The sequence below is a fragment of the Theropithecus gelada genome, chromosome 1 (genome assembly GCF_003255815.1).
Source record: "Theropithecus gelada isolate Dixy chromosome 1, Tgel_1.0, whole genome shotgun sequence".
In the NCBI taxonomy this organism is placed as follows: Eukaryota; Metazoa; Chordata; class Mammalia; order Primates; family Cercopithecidae; genus Theropithecus; species Theropithecus gelada.
In genome coordinates, this window is record NC_037668.1 from 56417344 (window position 1) to 56436512 (window position 19169).

At 48.4% G+C, this 19169-nt stretch overlaps 1 protein-coding gene and 1 pseudogene across 5 annotated transcripts in view; both read left to right on the forward strand.

The window, feature by feature from the left end:
* Positions 1-19169, forward strand: part of EPB41 (erythrocyte membrane protein band 4.1) — a 230952-nt gene that overhangs the window by 5976 nt on the left and 205807 nt on the right. The gene's annotated exons all lie outside the window — the stretch shown is intronic.
* On the forward strand, positions 16798-17326 carry LOC112611774 (annotated as a pseudogene). Its single transcript, XR_003116779.1, has one exon. The product of XR_003116779.1 is annotated as a 60S ribosomal protein L21 pseudogene (transcript).

Genomic DNA, 19169 nt, shown 5'->3' on the forward strand with positions numbered 1-19169 from the left:
TTTTTTTTTTTTTTTTTTTTTTTTTGAGACGGAGTCTTGCTCTGTCGCCCAGGCTGGAGTGCAGTGGCGCAATCTCGGCTCACTGCAAGCTCCGCCTCCCGGGTTCACGCCATTCTCCTGCCTCAGCCTCCCGAGTAGCTGGGACTACAGGCGCCCGCCACTGCGCCCGGCTCATTTTTTCTATTTTTTTTTTTTTAGTAGAGACGGGGTTTCACCATGGTCTCGATCTCCTGACCTTGTGATCCGCCCGCCTCGGCCTCCCAAAGTGCTGGGATTATAGGCGTGAGCCACCGCGCCCGGCCTCTTTCTTTCTTTCTTTCTTTCTTTCTTTCTTTCTTTCTTTCTTTCTTTCTTTCTTTCTTTCTTTCTTTCTTTCTTTCTTTCTGTCTTTCTTTCTGTCTTTCTTTCTGTCTTTCTTTCTTTCTGTCTTTCTTTCTGTCTTTCTTTCTTTCTGTCTTTCTTTCTGTCTTTCTTTCTTTCTGTCTTTCTTTCTGTCTTTCTGTCTTTCTTTCTTTTTTGAGACAGCATCTTACTCTGTTGTCCAGGCTGGAGTGTAGTGGTGCGATCTTGGGTCACTGAAACCTCTGCCTCCCAGGTTCAAGCAATTCTTGTGCCTTAGCCTCCTGAGTAGCTGCGATTATAGGCACCTGCCACCATGCCTGGCTAATTTTGTATTTTTGGAGATGGGGTTTCACCATGTTGACCAGGCTGGTCTCAAACTCCTGACTTCAAGTGATTTGCCTGCCTCAGCCTCCCAAAGTGCTGGGATTGCAAGTGTCAGGTTCTTTTATTCTGAGACAGGGTCTCGCTCTATTGCCCAGGCTAGAGTACAATGGGGTGATCATGGCTCACCGCAGCCTGGACCCCTGGGCTCAAGGGAGCCTCCTACCTAGGCCTTCTCTGTAGCTGGGACTACAGCAGTGTGCCACCACACCCAGCTAATTTTTGTATTTTTTTATAGAGATGGGGTTTCCCCATGTTGTCTAGGCTGGTCTTGAACTCCTGAGCTGAAGCACACCTCCCACCTCAGCCTCCCAAAGTGCTGGGATTATAGGTGTGAGGCACCATGCCCAGCCGGCTTAGGTTCTTAAAGTCTCCTCCTTGACGCAGTCATCACAGTTGTAATTCAGTAGTTACTTACATGATTGTCTCCTCACTGCACTGTAGGCTCCATAAGGGCAGGGGCCATGTCTGTCTTCTTCAGGCCGTATCCCCAACCCCTGGCACACAGCAGGTGCTCAGTTAATGTTTGTTCACGGGGCACTGCTGCTTCTAGTGGGCTGGGCCCTGGAGGCCTGATGAGCTGAGGGTGGATTATCAGATTATTGCTGACTAGGGTGTCTGCCCCAGCAAGACCCCAGAGGCAGAGGGAGGGCGGGGTTCCCTCCTGGCCCAGGCCCTAGCTGAAGAAGGGGCCCCAAAGGACTTTTTCTTTGGCTGTGCTGTGTGTCTCACTGCTGTCCTTTGCTTCCATGTGCCACTGCGGTGATGGCTCCATGGCCTCTCCCGGACTGGCTGCGTGATCCCGATGGCTGCTTCTGGGTGAGTAATGGTTTGACTTAACGACTGCCACGTGAGCTGATTTTAATGCATGTCCTGTGGCTCTGAGGCCACTGGGAGGTGTAAAGAGAGGCTCGGAGGTAGGGGCAGAAATGCTGAGAGGGCACTCCGTGAAGTTAGGATCCTACCACAAGCAGGGCCTACCAATTAAACATACTGGGTGCTGATTTTTTTTTGGTCACATGATACAATGCAAAGGTCTTTGGGGCAGACTGGGCTGGAATAGAATCCTTTTTCTGTCACTTACAGGTGGGTGATTCTTTGCATCTCAGTTTCACGTCTGCAAAATAAGAATATGAATACTTACGGGACACAAGTGTATTTGTTCTTTCATTCGTGTAAGCCCCACAAGGGCAGGGATTTCTTGTTCATCTGTTCACTGCTGTATCTCCAGCACCTAGAGTATAGTAGCACATAGTAGGTGCTCATTGAATGTTTCCAAAGGAATGAACATATTTATTGATGGTTTACGGTGTGCCTATCAATGTGCTTTGTATTGGATTAAATGGCGAATGGACAAAAGGGCCCAGCATGATAGGGGCTCAGTGATGTGAATTCCCTATCTTCTATGTATAGATAGTGACGTGAATTCTCTATTTTCTATCTATAGATAGTGATGTAAATTCCCTATCTATTTCCTCAATAGACTGTGACTTTCTTGGGGATCAGGGCTCTGGTAAAGTGAGCTCTGGGTCTTCTGAACTTAGTAAGGGGCCAAGAACCAAGCATGTATCAATCAGCACAGAGAGGGGCCTGGCAACTGGACTTCCTGGAGAGGGAGTGACAGAGCCTCTAGTTTTCATCAGAAGAGAGGCAGCTGGGAAGATCTGGGGCAGAAATGGGAGGGATGAGGAGGGACTCTGCCCTTCTAGTACTGCCACTTTTCCTTATCCAGTTGTGACCCTGGACAAGGCATGCTCTTCTGAGTCTTGGAGACCTCATCTGTGATGTACATATCATAACACTTTCCCCACATAGGTGTGGGAAGGAGTTGATAAGAGCGTAGCACAGGGCCCCATTTGGTAACTTCCCAGCCCTGGGCTCATCCTGGGATTCTGGGAGGGGACTATGTGTTCCTCTTTCTGGCTCATTTCTCCTACTTTTAACTTCTCACTCAGCTGGGACTGGAATTGCAGGAGCCCCTGAACTTCCCGGCAGGCTGGCCAGGACCCTGGGACAAGGGCTGGGCTCTGCCTGGTGTGGGAGGAGCTGAGTGGAGATTCCAGCTCAGCCACTCTCGCTGTGTGACTTGGTTCTGTAACCCCTTCTCTGCCTCGGTTGCCTTACCTGTAAAGTAGGGTTATGAAAAGACACCTCCCTTGAATAATTATTTAATTAGAAAATAGGTGGATTAGGCATTATTATCCATATTCCTATTTGGCTCTGGCTGAGGCGACTCTAGGGAGGGCCCTGGAGAATTACATCCCACCGTGGCCCAGGGAGCCTGGGACTCGCTAGTCATCATGTGTATTATTGCCATTTATTGGCTATTTCTTATAGGCTGGGCTGGTTTTGTGCTATTTCAGACACATTATCTCATGCATTCCTCCTAGTGACCTAGGAGACCCGCTGAAGCAGGCATTATTATCCCCGCTTCATGGCACTGGGTAAGCCAAATGAGTCACCCAGAATCCCACAGTTCTTTAGGGGTACAGCTGGGGCTCAGAACCAAGCCTGCTCACTCCAGGGCCCAAATTCTTTTTTTTTTTTTTTGATGGAGTCTTACTCTGTCCCCCAGGCTGGAGTGCAGTGGTACAATCTCAGCTCACTGCAACCTCCACCTCCTGGGTTCAAGCAATTCTCCTGTCTCAACCTCCCCAGTAGCTGGGACTACAAGCATGCGCCACCATGCCTGGCTAATTTTTGTATTTTTAGTAGATGGGGGTTTCACCATATTTGTCAGGCTGGTCTGGAACTCCTGACCTCGGGTGATCAACCTGCCTCGGCCTCCCAAAGTGCTGGGATTACAGGCGTGAGCCACCGAGCCTGGCCCTAAAGCCCAAATTCTTAGTGTGAAACTCTCCTCTCTCTCTCAAGGAGGTAGAGTGCACATCTAAATTCTCTTTGTCTATCGCCAGTGACCAGTACAGGGCTGGTGGGAGCTACTGGCGTGTTCGTCGGATGAATAAATTCACACACACACACTGCACCCCCACCCAGGCCTGCTGCTGTAAGAGTTTTAAAGAGAAAAGATAATAGAAAACAGGAGAAGGCTGGACAGCTTGCTGCTTCAGAGTCAGACAGGCCTGGCTTTGAATCTCGCATCTATTGTTTACCAGTTGTGTGACCTTAGGCAAGATATCTAACCTCTTGGAGCCTCAGTTTTCTTACCTGTAAAATGGAGAAAATAAAAGAACCTACCTACCTCTTAGGCTTCTTGTGAGGATTAAATAATGAGGCCTATGGTGAGCATTCAACAAATAGTAGCAATGGTTGTCGTTATTATAATTATGAATATGATTTGGGGATTATAAAGATGTTCCTCTTGGGACAGGAGAGACCAGGTCTGGGAGAGAACTTCTGGGGACAGGTCTGACAGACTCCTGAAGGCCTGTGAAGGGAGGGAGGTGGCCTCATGGAAGTAAGAATGTACCTCCGTTTCCTAAGTCATCTGCTTTTCCTCTATGTCAGGCCCCGTGCCGGGCAGGGGGCCCAAAGATGAATCTGTGTAGTCCTTCCCCACCTTCCCCACCAGGAGCTCGGAGTCTAGTTGGGAAGAAGGATACAGAAACCACCAACACCACCTTTATTGAATAGGTGTTCTTACGTAGAGGGCAGGAAAAAAGTCATTCCTAGTGGAAGGAACTGCATGTGCCAAGGTACACAGCCATGACCTGCACTTGGGGAAATGCAGCTGAAGAGATAGGCTCATGACAGTGAGGAGGACTTGACCTATGGCAAAGGGGAGTCACTGGATAGTAAGTAGGGAGGGGCAGGGACAGGGGCAGGGGGAACTGTCCAGGTGAGAGATGCCGAGATCTTGGGCTGGGGACTGTGCCATGGAATGGGGAGCAGTGGGCCATGTGAAGTCTGTTTAGGAGGCAAAGCCAGCAGGGCGTGATAATGAACTGCAGTGGCCAGGGAGGAGAGGAGAGGGCCAGAGGAAGATCTTGGGGCCTGGGGCCAGTGGGGCCCACTGGAGTCTCTGCCTGAGGGACATATCTGGGAGGAGGAGGCACAGCTGGGTTGAGGGTAAAAGCTATTCAGCTTCTCTCACTACCTTTCCCCTCAGCTTAGGCAGCAGCTATGTCTGAGCTGAACACTGGGGCAAGGCCTGTGGCCACCAGGGCCCAGGGCACCCACTCCTATCTTGGGGGTCCCTTGTGGTGACCCTGGTAGGTCTGGGAGGGATGAGACCTCTTTGGGGTGGGAGCCAGGCAGGAGCTGTGTGGTGCAGAAAAGCCCTGGGTTCTAGACCTACCAGTGTTACTGAGTGTCTGTGCAACCTCAGGAATCGCCAGGCCTGGTGGCTCACACCTATAATCCCAACACTTTGGTGAGGCTGAGGCAGGAGGATCACTTGTGCCCAGGAGTTCAAGACAAGCCTAGGGAACATGGAGCAACCCCATCTCTACAAAAAGTACAAAAATCAGCTGGGCATTGTGCATGTGCCTGTCATTTCAACTACACAAGAGGCTGAGGTGGGAGGATCCCTTGAGCCCAGGAGGTCGAGGCTGCAGTGAGCTGTGATTGCACCTTTATACTCCAGCCTGGTTGACAAAGTGAAACCCCTGTAGGTAGGAAGATCGGAAGGAAGGAAGGAAGGAAGGAAGGAAGGAAGGAAGGAAGGAAGGAAGGGAAGGAAGGGAAGGAAAAGAAGGAAAGAAAGGAAGGAAAAGAAAAAAGAAACAAAAGAAAGAAGATACTCCTATCACTCCCTCTCTCTTGCCCTCCTTTTCCTTGCCTTGAGAGTGAGAATAAGAAAACCTGTTTTGCTTGCCTTGAAGATTCAGTGATAAATAAAATACAACTAAAGACAGTAAACTTTTTTTTTTTTTTGAGAGGGAGTCTCGCGCTGTTGCCCAGGCTGGAGTGCAGTGGCCGGATCTCAGCTCACTGCAAGCTCCGCCTCCCGGGTTTGCGCCATTCTCCTGCCTCAGCCTCCCGAGTAGCTGGGACTACAGGCGCCCGCCACCTCGCCCGGCTAGTTTTTTGTATTTTTTAGTAGAGACGGGGTTTCACTGTGTTAGCCCATGTTGGGATGGTCTCGATCTCCTCACCTCGTGATCCGCCCGTCTCGGCCTCCCAAAGTGCTGGGATTACAGGCTTGAGCCACCGCGCCCGGCCTGACAGTAAACATTTATTGAGAACTGATGGGCTAGGTGCTGGGGGCACAAATGTGACTCATGCAGTGTTCCTGCTCCTTAAGGACGAACTGCCATGTGAGAGTGAGCCCAGGGGAGCAGGTGGTTAACTCAGGCGCATCAAGGGGAAAAGAGCTAGGCTGGGCTTTGAAGGATGAGTAAGAGCCCTCTAAGTAGGCAATGGTGGGAACAACTTTCTAGGTATAGGGAATGGCATGTGCAAAGGCTCAAGCCTGCATACTGTGCTCAGGATAGATGAGCACTGTCGTTGGTGTGGCTGGAGCACAAAGGGAGAGGCAGGCAGTGACAGGGGATGAGGCTGGTCAGGGAAATAAGGCCCACGTCAGGCAGGGCTTTGGGGATGTAACTGGCTCCTCTCTCCTTCCTGTACCCTCACAACTGCCTGTTCTGCTCAGAGGGACTGCCAGGGCCTTCCCATGCTGCTCCTCCCCTTGAGTTCCCACCTTCTCCCCTCCTCTCCCCCACCCCAGCCCATTCAAGTGGCTGCCTCTCTCAGGAGTCAATAACCTGGCTGCCCTGCCAGCCCTGCCATTGAAAAGCCATGTGGCCTCTAGTCACTGACTTGCCCTGTCTACCTCAGTTTCCACCTCAGTAAAGTGGGAACAGCAGGCTTTCCTCCCAGAGAAGGGCGGAGGCTTCAATGAGATAATCTCCACAAATGGCCTGGCCCAGTGTCTGTAAGTATTGGGCACCCATAAACAGGAGCTAATTAAGCCATCATTATTTAGACTCCTCAATCTTCTTGACCCCGCCCACTGCTTCCCCTTTACATCTCCTGGCAGCCTGTTCTAGCCAAGAAAGGAAGGAAAATATTAAGAAACAAACCTGGCCAGGCATGGTGGCTCACGCCTGTAATTCCAGCACTTTGGGAGGCCGAGGAGGGTGGATCACCTGAGGTCGGGAGTTTGAGACCAGCCTGACCAACATGGAGAAACCCTGTCTTTACTAAAAATACAAAATTGACCGGGCATGGTGGCACATGCCTATAATCCCAGCTACCGGGAGGCAGGAGAATCGCTTGAACCTGGAAGGCAGAGGTTGCTGTGAGCCGAGATCGTGCCATTGCACTCCAGCCTGGGCAACAAGAGTGAAACTCCATCTCAAAAAAAAAAAAAGAAACAAGCCCAAGTCTTCAGAGGGGTCCTGGCTCACTGCCAAGCTGGCTCCCCTCCTGCCCCTTGCCTGCCTTGGCCTTGGGCCCCAGGATTCTCAGTCTTGAGGCCTGGGCACTCTCCCACTCCCTGCACTAGAGGCCCTGCCCTGGCTGGAGGCCAAAGCCAGCAGCAGCTTTGAAACAGGACACATATTTAGAAAATAGATAGATTTTTTTTTTTTTTTTTTCCTTTGGGAGTGGATTAGGAAGCCCTTTTTTTCTGGTACTTGTGAAAAGAGTGTGATGTTCAGTATTTCTGGAGGTCTGGTGGTCAGGGTAGAGCTGGATCCCTCAGCCTTCTGGATCATGCAACAGACGCTAGCTACCAAGTCCCTTATGGAATAGACACAGGGACCTCAGATCACAGCAAGTGTCTGTTGGTGCAAGGTCATACAGTAGAAGCCCAGGTCTCCAGACCCTCTGTGCACTGTCCCATAGGTGCATGTGGTGCAGTGGTCTTGGCTGTCACTTTACCTCTCTGAGCCTGTTTTCTCCACTGTAGAGTGGCACTGATTTTACCGTAAGGATCAGCAATAATGTACAGAAAGCACCTAGTGAGTCCTCAGTGGCAGGAAGCTGTTATAGCTGCTGCCTCTTAAAAACTTCTTCTGCCCTTCCCCTTCCTGATCTAGGGACTTTGGAGTATCTGCTATGGTTTCTATTGAACAAATCGCACCTGATAAGCCAGTTTTAAAGCAGGAGGCTCAGCATCTGTTATGCTTCCCTACCCTCTTCCCCCTTTCCTGGGACACGCTAGCCCCACCCAAGACAGGTTCCCTTCTGCAGCCTCCGATGATGCCACTGCAGGCATTCAGGAAAAGCAGAGAGTAGGAAGGGCCCCATGCCATCCAGGCTTATGCTGGGGGGGACAGTGATGGACCGTGAACTCCTTCGAACCATCCTCAGGAGCTAGATGACTTCAAGACTTTCACAGAGGCTGGGAAATAGGCCTAAAAGAGAAAACCTGGTTCACAGTCCCAAAAATGGTAGAGTGGAAGGAACACCAGCCCCTCTAGCTCTCTATGGTGTGAGATCTTGGGCAAATTACCTACCCTTCCTGTGCCTTCATTTTCTGATTTAAAAAAGGAAGGGGATGGATTGAGGTCAGAGGTTTCTACTAATGCTACAGGATTAAAAGTAGGGATTTGTGAGCAGAGAGACTTTGGTTTAAATCCCAGCTTCATCCCTCACCAGCTGTGAGACCTCTCGCAAGTTGTTTTACCTTGAGCTTCAGTTTTTTCCCCTGTAACATGGGAAAAATATTAGCATCTTCTCATAGGATTATTTAAGGGCTAAATTAAATAATTCGTATGAAGTACTCAGTCCATAGCTGACAGACATGTTGGAATTATTATTGTCGTTGTTGTCATCGTTATTCTATGATTGGTAGAGATAACAAGAAGTCATAAAAGAGTTTATTAAGAAGGAAGGACTTGAGAAATGTATAGGATTGATTGCGTTATTCATTCACTCAATAAATATTTAGAGTTTCCACAGATAGGCCAGAGACTAGAAGCAGAAAGGAGGAGTCAGACAGACCTGCCTATTCTAGCTGTGTGATGTGGGATCTTTTTTTTTTTGAGATGGAGTCTCCTTCTATCACCCAGGCTGGAGTGCAGTGGCATGACCTCGGGTTACTGCAACCTCTGCCTCCCACGTTCAAGTGAACCTCCTACCTCAGCCTCCCAAGTAGCTGGGAATACAAGCATGCACCACTATACTAGGCTAATTTTTGTATTTTTAGTAGAGATGGGGTTTCACCATGTTGGCGAGGCTGGTCTTGAACTCCTGACCTCAAGTGATCCACCCCTCTCAGCCTCCCAAAGTGCTGGGATTACAGGCATGAGCCACTGCACCTGGCTGGATCATTTACTTCTCTTCTCTTGGTCTCACGCCTTTGTGAGATGGTGAGAATAGTGGGCAAAATGTTACCTCCTGGGTCGTCCTGAGGCTAAAGAGAGTTTAAGTACATTAGTCTGTCTGTGTCTGATTCCTTTCCCACCAGGCCCCTTAATGACTAGAGGCATGATCCCAGGCAAGCCCATCAAGCACACTTCCACCCCAGGACCTTTGCACTTGCTAGTCCTTTGACCCAGAATACTCTACCCCCAAACACTTTTGTAACTTGTTCTCTCATCTCTTTAAACTTTTTGTTTAAATGTCACCTTCTCAATAAGACCTTTCCTGACTATCTTTTTATTTATTTATTTATTTATTTAGAGACAGAATCTCGCTCTGTCGCCCAGGCTGGAGTGCAGTGGCAAGATCTCTACTCACTGCAAGCTCTGCCTCCTGGGTTCATGCCATTCTCCTGCCTTAGCCTTCTGAGTAGCTGGGACTACAGGCGCCTGCCACCGCATCCGGCTAATTTTTTGTATTTTTAGTAGAGATGGGGTTTCACTGTGTTAGCCAGGATAGTCTCGATCTCCTGACCTCATGATCTGCCTGCCCTGGCCTGCCAAAGTGCTGGGATTACAGGCGTGAGCCACCATGCCCGGCTATTTATTTATTTTTTGAGACAGAGTCTTGCTTTGTCGCCAGGCTGGAGTGCAGTGGCACGATCTCAGTTCACTGCAACCTCCGCCTTCTGGGTTCAAACAATTTTCCCTCCTCAGCCTCCCCAGTAGCTGGGACTACAGGCGTGCGCCACCATGCCCAGCTAATTTTTGTGTTTTTAATAGAGATGGGGTTTCACCATGTTGGCCAGGGTGTCTTGATCTCTTGACCTCATGATCTGCGAGCCTTGGCCTCCCAAAGTGCTGGGATTACAGGTGTGAGCCACTGCGCCTGGCCTATTTTTATATTATTATTATTATTATCATTATTATTTTGAGATGGAGTCTTCCTCTGTTGCCCAGGCTGGAGTGCAGTGGCGCAATCTTGGCTCACTGCAACCTCTGCCTCCCAGGTTCAAGGGATTCTCCTGTCTCAGCCTCCTGAGTAGCTGGGATTACAGGCACATGCCACCATGCCCATCTGATTTTTGTATTTTTAGTAGAGATGGGGTTTTGCCATGTTGGCCAGGCTGGTCTTGAACTCCTGACCTCTGGTGATCCTCCCACCTTGGCCTCCCAAAGTACTGGGATTACAGGTGTGAGCCACCACACCAGGCCTCCTGACTATCTTACTTTGTAACGGCTTTCTGTCCTCTAACCTCAGCACTCTCTGCTTATTTTTATCTATAGCACTTATCACTCTTTGACATACTGTATTTTATTATTTATTGTCTCTCTTCCCATTGGAATGTAAGCTCTGTGGTGATGGTGATTTTTGTCTGTATTATTCAATGTTATATCCCTCGTACCTAGAACAGTGCGTGGTGCATAGCAGGTACTCAGTAAATATTTAGGGTGTAAACTAATGACTATATGAAGCTTATTCTCTCCAGATCTAGGAATATTTTGAGCACACAGTAGAATCTCAATAAATGTATGAAGGAGAGAAAAAGTGAGTGGTCATCATCCTTTCCATTTGTCAGATCATACTTTGGCTGGGTCAACTCTGAGGTTCTTTTGCTTCTGATTGCTTCTGATATTTTCTGCCAGGGCATCAGTTTCAATTGGAGTGCCCAAATCTTTTGTTCCGGAGCCTGAGCTTTGCAGAATTTCTAGTTGGGGCTGTTTGGCTGTTGGGTCCGCAATGGTTATTATGTCATTATTGGTAATTAGCACTTAGGCCTAGAGGATCGAGCTTTTTGTTTTTCAGCAGAAATCATAGCAGAGAGCTGTGCTAGACACTGGGAACCAGGCTTGGAGCAGCTTCCTCTGGAATTTTCCCCTTCCCAGCTTGGGGTCCATGATTTAGGAAGACCAAGACGGAGGTGCCCAAAGCTAGGGGCACATGGGTCACCAGCTCAACTGCTGTTTTCCCCGAACAGTATCCTGCAATGTTTTCCCCCAAGACCCCTAGGTCTGTATGCCTGGCCTGGTACAGAGGGGGTTCCCCACACTTTCAGGGGAGCTAGGTGTAGGGTTTCCAAATGTCCAGTGGACACGGGGGCATTTTCTGATGCTCAAGATTATAAGTGGAGGAAATTATCCTGGGTTTGAGACTCAGGAGCCTGAGCTTAAGTCGCTGTGTAGTTACGGACTTGCTGTGTGTTCTTAGGCACGTCACTACCTCTTGCTGGGCCTCAGCTTTCTCATCTGTCAAACAGATATAAAGATGCCTGCTTGACCTCACTAGGGAAGAGAGGCAAGATAGTGTTTGAGCAAGGAGTTGGGTTCCGTACTCACACACAGCTGGCTTCCCAACTATACCCCTTCCTAGCTGTGTGACACCGGACAAATCACTTCACCTCTCTGGCGTCAGTTCCCAAAGCGATAAAATGGAGCTAAAAGGCCGGGTGTGGTGGCTCACGCCTGTAATCCCAGCACTTTGGGAGGCTGAGGTGGGCGGATCACGAGGTCAGGAGATCAAGACCATCCTGGCTAACACGGTGAAACCCCGTCTCTACTAAAAATACAAAAAATTAGCCGGGCATGGTGGCGGGCGCCTGTAGTCCCAGCTACTCGGGAGGCTAAGGCAGGAGAATGGCGTGAACCTGGGAGGTGGAGCTTGCAGTGAGCCGAGATCACACCACTGCACTCCAGCCTGGGCGACAGAGCGAGACTCTGTCTCAAAAAATAAATAAATAAATAAATAAAATGGGGCTAAAATAGTACCCACTCTAGAGGGTTGTTGTGAGTATTAAATAAGAGAATGCAGTTAAAAAGTACTTAGGTACTTAGCTGGTACTTTGCACATCTTTGCTGGTATTGTGATAATGACCATCATGGAAATGTAGGTAATCTGTAAAAAGAACACTAGCAACAGGCCGGGCAGATGTGGGTTTGAATTCTAACCCTGACACTTACTAGCTGGGTCATCTTGGACAAGTTTTTCACTTTTCTGAGAGACTCTACTTCTCTTTCTTTCTTTTTTTTTTTTTTTAGCTAAGGTCTTACTCTGTTGCCCAGGCTGGAGTGCAGTGGTATGATCTCAGCTCACTGCAACCTCTGCCTCCTGGGTTCAAGTGATTCTCCTGCCTCAGCCTCCCGAGTAGCTGGGACTACAGGCACGCACCACCACACCCGGCTAATTTTTATATTTTTAGTAGAGACAGGGTTTCACTGGCCAGGCTGGTCTTGAACTCCTGACCTTCAGGTGATCTGCCCACCTCAGCCTCCCAAAGTGCTGGGATTACAGGTGTGAGCCACCATGCCTGGCCTGAGACTCTATTTCTTCATCTGTAAAATGGAAATTATAGTCATACCTTCGTCAAGGGGCTGTTGTGAAGGTTCAGTGACATATTGTAAACAAAACACTCGGTGTAATGGTTGGCACATATTAGCTCCATTTTATAGAAAAGGAAGGGAGGGGGCCGGGCACAGTGGCTCACACCTATAATTCGAGCACTTTGGGAGGCCGAGGTGGGCGGATCATGAGGTCAGGAGATCGAGACCATCCTCGCTAACACGGTGAAACCCTGTCTTTACTAAAAATACAAAAAAATTAGCTGGGCATGTTGGCGGGCGCCTGTAGTCCCAGCTACTCGGGAGGCTGAGATAGGAGAATTGCTTGAACCCGGGAGGTGGAGGTTGTAGTGGGCCAAGATCATGCCACTGCACTCAGCCTGGGCGTCAGACGAAGACTATGTCTCAAAAAAAAAAAAAAACAAAAAAACCAAAAAAACAAACCAAAAAACCCCAGAAAACTTGCTGTCTCTCCACCATGTAAAGACACAGCAAGAAGGTGACCATCTGCCAGCCAGGAAGCACACCCTCACCAGAACCTGGCCATGGCTGATCTCTGACTCCAGCCTCCAGAACTGTGAGAAAATAAATTTCTGTTGTTTAAGTCATCGAATCCATGGCATTTTGTTGTGGCAGCTGAGCTGAGGAAGGGTAGGTGACTTGCCTAGAGTCATACAGCGAATTTATGGTGGAACTAAGGCTACAACTTATTTGCAGTCTCTCTTATGACTTCTCTCTTTCTTTCTCTTTTTTTTTTTTTTGAGACGGAGTCTTGCTCTGTTGCCCAGGCTGGAGTGCAGTGGCATGATCTCGGCTAACTGAAACCTCTGCCTCCTGGGTTCAAGCAATTCTCCTGCCTCAGCTTCCCGAGTAGCTGGGACTACAGGTGCACACCACCACACCCGGCTAATTTTTTGTATTTTTAATAGAGACGGGGTTTCGCCATGTTGGCCGGGCTGGTTTCGAACTCCTAGCCTCAAGTGATCCGCCTGCCTCGGCCTCCCAAAGTGTTGGGATTATAGGCGTGAGCCACTGTGCCTGGCCCCAATTTCTCAATTTCTTCCCCACTAAAGTGCTCCCAGTCACCGGAAGTCTTGGAAACTGAGGTTAGTCAAATGCTAGCTGGCCAGCTCAGGACCTGTCCTATAGTAGCAGCTTTGGAGGATCTTGGGGCAAGTCAAACCTGGCAATTTCTGTGCCCCCAATACCCCTGCTTCCTTATATCTTCCCTTCTGCCCTGTCTGTCAAGTGAGGGTTGGACCGGGCTGACTTTACCAGTTTTAGAAGGGTGTCAGCTAGTAGGTGGCATAGAGCCTGTTTCTTGGAAAACCCTCTATGCCTTGAGGCTTCCCTCCCCTGGTGAGAGAGAATTAGTGGGTTAAGGCTGAGTGAGCTGAGGCTTTGCTGGATCAGGGTCATTAGGCTCGTTGCAGCTGGTAAGAGAATAGGGTTGGAGAGGGTCATGGGAGGCCAGATCAGTGGGTCTCTCCTTGAATGTCCCGGGGCTATAATCAGAAGTAGCTATGACAGCCTTTCCCTGAGGTCTTGGGACAGATGTTAATATTACTTATTCACGTCATTTCCAGTGCTTTCCTGAGAGTGATATGAAAGCGGTATGTAATAGAGGACAGTGGCATCAGACAGACCTAGTTTAAGCTGTGATGTTGGGCAAATCACCTAACTTTTCTTTTCCTTTAATAGAGATGGGGTCTCACCATGTTACCCAGGCTGATCTCAAACTCCTGGGCTCAAGTGATCTTCCTCCCTCGGCCTCCCAAAGTGCTGGGATTACATTACCCCTATGCATTGGGGTTGCTGTGCAGACATCCCAAGAAACAAGGGCCAGAGGGAAGAAGGTTGAAATTGTAAAAGTAGACCTGGTGGATGGTTGTTAAGGCATTCCTTGACAAGTGAGCCACTGTGCCTGGCCTTTTTTTTCTTTTTTGAGACAGGGTCTTGCTCTGTCACAAAGTGGTGGAGTGTGATAGTGCGATCATGGCTCACTGCAATCTAGACCTCCCAGGCTCCAGTGATCCTCCGACCTCAGTCTCTCAAGTAGCTGGGACCACAGGCAGGTGCCACCATGCTTGGCTATTTTCTTTTTTCTTTTCCTAGACTCCAAAGCTAGTGCCAGATCAGCTGATTTTTTTTTTTTAATTTTAATTTTTTTTTTAGGGATGAGGTCTCACTATGTTGCCCAGGCTGATCTCGAACTCCTGACCCCAAGCATTCCTCCAACTCTGGCCTCCCAAAGTGTTGGGATTATAGATATGAGCCACTGCACAGCCCCTAATTTATCTAAGCTATAGTTTCTTCAACTGTACTTGAGGCTAATAATATTGCCTAAGTATTATTGTTAAGAAGTTAAATGCAATAATGCTTAAAAAGTACTTACTATGTGCCTATCACATAGAAAATACCTCATAAATCTACTGGGCACGGTGGCTCACACCTGTAATCCTAGCACTTTGGGAGGCTGAGGCAGGCGGATCACCTGAGGTCAGGAGTTCGAGACCAGCCTGGCCAAGATGGAGAAACCCCGTCTCTACGAAACATATGAAAATTAGCTGGGTGTGATGGTGGGCACCTGTAATCCCAGCTGCTCGGGAGGCTGGGGCAGGAGAATCGCTTGAACCTGGGAGGCAGAGGCTGCAGCGAGCCAAGATCGTGCCACTGCACTCCAGCCTGGGCGACAGGGCGAGACTCCATCTCAAAAAAAAAAAAAAGTTATTATTATTATTATTATTTGAGATACAGTCTTGCCCTGTTGCCCAGGCTGGAGTGCAGTGGCCTGATCTCTGCTTGCCGCAACCTCTGCCTCCCAGGTTCAAGCCATTCTCCTGTCTCAGCCTCCTGAGCAGCTGGGATTACAGGCGTGCGCCACCACATCTGGCTAATTTTCATATTTTTAGTAGAGACGGGGTTTCACTATGTTGGTCAGGCTGGTCTTACACTCCTGACCTCATTATCCACCCGCCTCAGCCTCCCAAAGTGCTAGGATTACAGGCATGAGTCACCGTGCCTGGCCCAAGTATCATTTTTAAGAGAAAAATGGGAAACAAACTCAATGTCCAATAGTAGGGTGAACTAAATTATGATATATACGCTTGATAGCATTGTTAAAAATGATGATAAATGTTCACAACATATTGTTAAATGAAAAAAGTCAGTTTTAGGCCAGGCCTGGTGGCTCATGCCTGTAATCCCAGTACTTTGGGAGACCGAGCCAGGCGGATCACCAGAGGTCAGGAGTTCAGTACCAGCCTGTCCCACATGTCTCTAGTAAAAATACAAAAAAAAAAAATTAACTGGGCATGGTGGTGGGCACCTGTCATCCCAGCTACTCTAGAGGCTGAGGCAGCAGAATCTCTTGAATCCAGAAGGCAGAGGTTGCAGTGAGTGGAGATTGGGCCACCCGTACTCATCCTGGGCTACGGAGTAAGACTCCTCTCAAAAAACAAAAAAGGTCAGTCCTATAATAATATGGCCTAAATTTTCAAAAAGCATTAGGTTGAGACATATGAAATTGTTCATATTTGATCATTTTTAACCTATAAAATCAGCAATTTCATACGACTTAATATATGCACACTGAAAAGTACACAAATAAGAAGCTAGGTGCAGTGGCCTATGCTTATAATCCCAGCTACTTGGGAGAATGAGGTGGGAGGATTGCTTGAGCCCATGAGTTCAAAGCTACAGTGAGTTATAATTGCACAGCTGCACTCCAGCCTGGTCAACAGAGTGAGACCCTATCTCTTGAAAAAGTAAATAAAAAATAAAATAAATAAAAATAAGGCCAGGTGCAGTGGCTCACGCTTGTAATCCTAGCAGTCTGTGAGGCCAAGGTGGGAGGACTGCTTGAGCCCAGGAGTTCAAGACTAGCCTCCACAACATAGGGAGACCTCATCTCTACAAACAATAAAATAAAAAATTATCAGCCAGGCGTGTGGCCCACGCCTGTAATCCCAGCAATTTGGGAGGCTGAGGAGGGCAGATCACGAGGTCAGGAGATTGAGACCATCCTGGCTAATACAATGAAACCCCTTCTCTACTAAAAATACAAAAAATTAGCTGGGCGTGGTGGTGGGCTACTCGGGAGGCTGAGGCAGGAGAATGGCGTGAACCTGGGACATGGAGCTTGCAGTGAGCCGAGATCGTGCCACTGCACTCTAACCTGGGTGACAGAGCAAGACTCCATCTCAAAAAAAAAAAGTATCTGGGCGTGGTGGCATACACCTGTAGTCCCAGCTACTCAGGAGGCTGAGTAGGGAGGATTTTTAAAGCTCAGGTTAAGGCTGCTGTGAGCCATGATTGCACCACTGTATTCCAGCTTGGGCAACAGAGAGATCGTGTCTCAAAAACAGATAAATACAATAGATAGATAGATAGATAGTATACATAAGGGTGGGTGTGGTGTCTCATGCTTGTAATCACATCACTTGAGCCCAGGAGTTTGAGACCAGTCTGGGTAACACTATGAGACCCTGTCTGTACCAAAAAATTAAAAAATTTGCGCCCTTTCGGCTGGAACCACCATCTTCCAGTAATTCACCAAAATGACTAACACAAAGGGAAAGAGGAGAGGCACCCGATATATGTTCTCTGGGCCTTTTAGAAAACATGGAGTTGTTCCTTTGGCCAAGTATATGCGAATCTATAAGAAAGGTGATAGTGTAGACATCAAGGGAATGGGTACTGTTCAAAAAGGAATGCCCCACAAGTGTTACCATGGCAAAACTGGAAGAGTCTACAATGTTACCCAGCATGCTGTTGGCATTGATGTAAACAAACAAGTTAAGGGCAAGATTCTTGCCAAGAGAATTAATGTGCGTATTGAGCACATTAAGCACTCTAAGAGCCGAGACAGCTTCCTGAAACGCGTGAAGGAAAATGATCAGAAAAAGAAAGAAGCCAAAGAGAAAGGTACCTGGGTCCAACTGAAGCGCCAGCCTGCTCCACCCAGAGAAGCACACTTTGTGAGAACCAATGGGAAGGAGCCTGAGCTGCTGGAAACTATTCCCTATGAATTCATGGCATAATAGGTGTTAAAATAAATAAATAAATAAAAGACATCTGGGCTGGAAAAAAAAAATTTGCTGGACACAATGGCACGCCTGTAGTCCCAGCTACCTGGGAGGCTGAGGTGGGAGGATCTCATCGCTTGAGCCCAGGAGGTCAAGGCTGCAGTGAGCTGTAGTCATGCTACTACATACCAGCCTGGGCAACAGAGTGAGATCACTATCTCAAAAAAAAAAAAAAAAAAAGTATGCATATAAGAAAAGGTACTAAAAGGGAAGGTCCCAAAATATTGATGGCAGTTATTTTTGACTGGTGGCTCTATGGTGACTTACATTTTTTCTTGTGTTTCTAAATTTTCTTTCTTTTTTTTTTTTTTTTGAGACGAAGTCTTGCTCTGTCGCGATCTTGGCTCACTGCAAGCTCTGCCTCCTGGGTTCACGCCATTCTCCTGCCTCAGCCCCCCAAGTAGCTGGGACGACAGGCACCCGCCACCATGCCCAGCTAATTTTTCGTATTTTTAGTAGAGATGGGATTTTACCGTGTTAGCCAGGATGGTCTCGATCTCCTGACCTCGTGATCCGCCTGCCTCGGCCTCCCGAAGTGCTGGGATTACGGGCGTGAGCCAACGCACCCGGCCGTGTTTCTAAATTTTCTGTGAACAAGTCAAGTACTACTAGTAAAAATAATCCCCATCCCACTGTATGAATGGTAATTCCCCATCCCATTATAGCCTGTTTGATTTATTGTTTGTGTTTACAAGTCTAAAATGACTGTGATTTTTATGGCCGTGGGCAGGATGGCAAGCACTACTCTTCATGTACTTTTGGTACCAGCATCAGTTTTCATTCAATAGTACTGTTCAGAACACTTTGCTGGTGGGCCCAGCTTTTCAAAGCCCTCTTCAATCTCTTTCCATCCTCCACAACAGACGAACATTTTCCCTGTGCCCTATCACTGGGGCTTCAGGCCAGCTGTGTCCCTAATCCGCCCACGTCCCAGATTTGGGTATAGTTTTCCCGCCCCTCCCCCCTTTCTTCCAATCTCATCTCTACCAGGTCATCTGAGGCCTCATCTATGCTCCCTGGCCTTTCCCACTGGTCACCACCTAATTTCACCATCTAATTTCATCCTCCAATGTGCAGCTGCTGTTTGTTTTTGCTTGGGCTCAGTTTGCAGTGGGGAAGGATTAAGACCCTTTCACGCTGTCTTTTTTTCCCCTTTTCTTAGCGCCCTTGACTGCTCCAGGGGCTAACAGACAGCTAGCGGGGCCTGTATTCCCTAGGAAGGAACACGAAGGGTAGGGGGTAGGGAGGTAATGGTGGGCTCAGCTGGCAGGCGAGATAGAGATGGCCCTTAGGGACCCCATCCTGGGGCTTGGAGCATAGCACAGCTGCCACCCAGATGTGAGCATGGAGCAGAGCTGTTTCTGTCTAGGAAATTAGCCTCAGAGATGGTGCTTGGGACCTTTACCCTTGGTACCTGATGGCAGTCTCTGCAGGGTGAGCTGGGACTGGATATCTGGTTTGCAGAAGTGTGAGAGGGCAGATAGGCCCAGGAGTCAAGGTAGTTTTTCTGCCTTCATATTAGGCATTACTTATACCCCCACATTCTCCTATGTGATAGGCCTGGCAACACTCAGAGATTGGGCACTTAGCCTAACAAGTGAAGATGTATGTCTAAAATAACAAAAATTCCTCATGTGTGGATAGTACTTTACAGTTTACAAAGCCTTTTCATCTGCAGGCTAAGAATTACAAGCCAGCACTGGAATTCAGGTCTTTCATATTCTAAAGACTGGGCCAGTGGATTTTGGTGTGTCATTGCATGGCGCTCTGAATTTCAGAGTGGTTCATACCTGCCTTGTGTCTAGCCTTT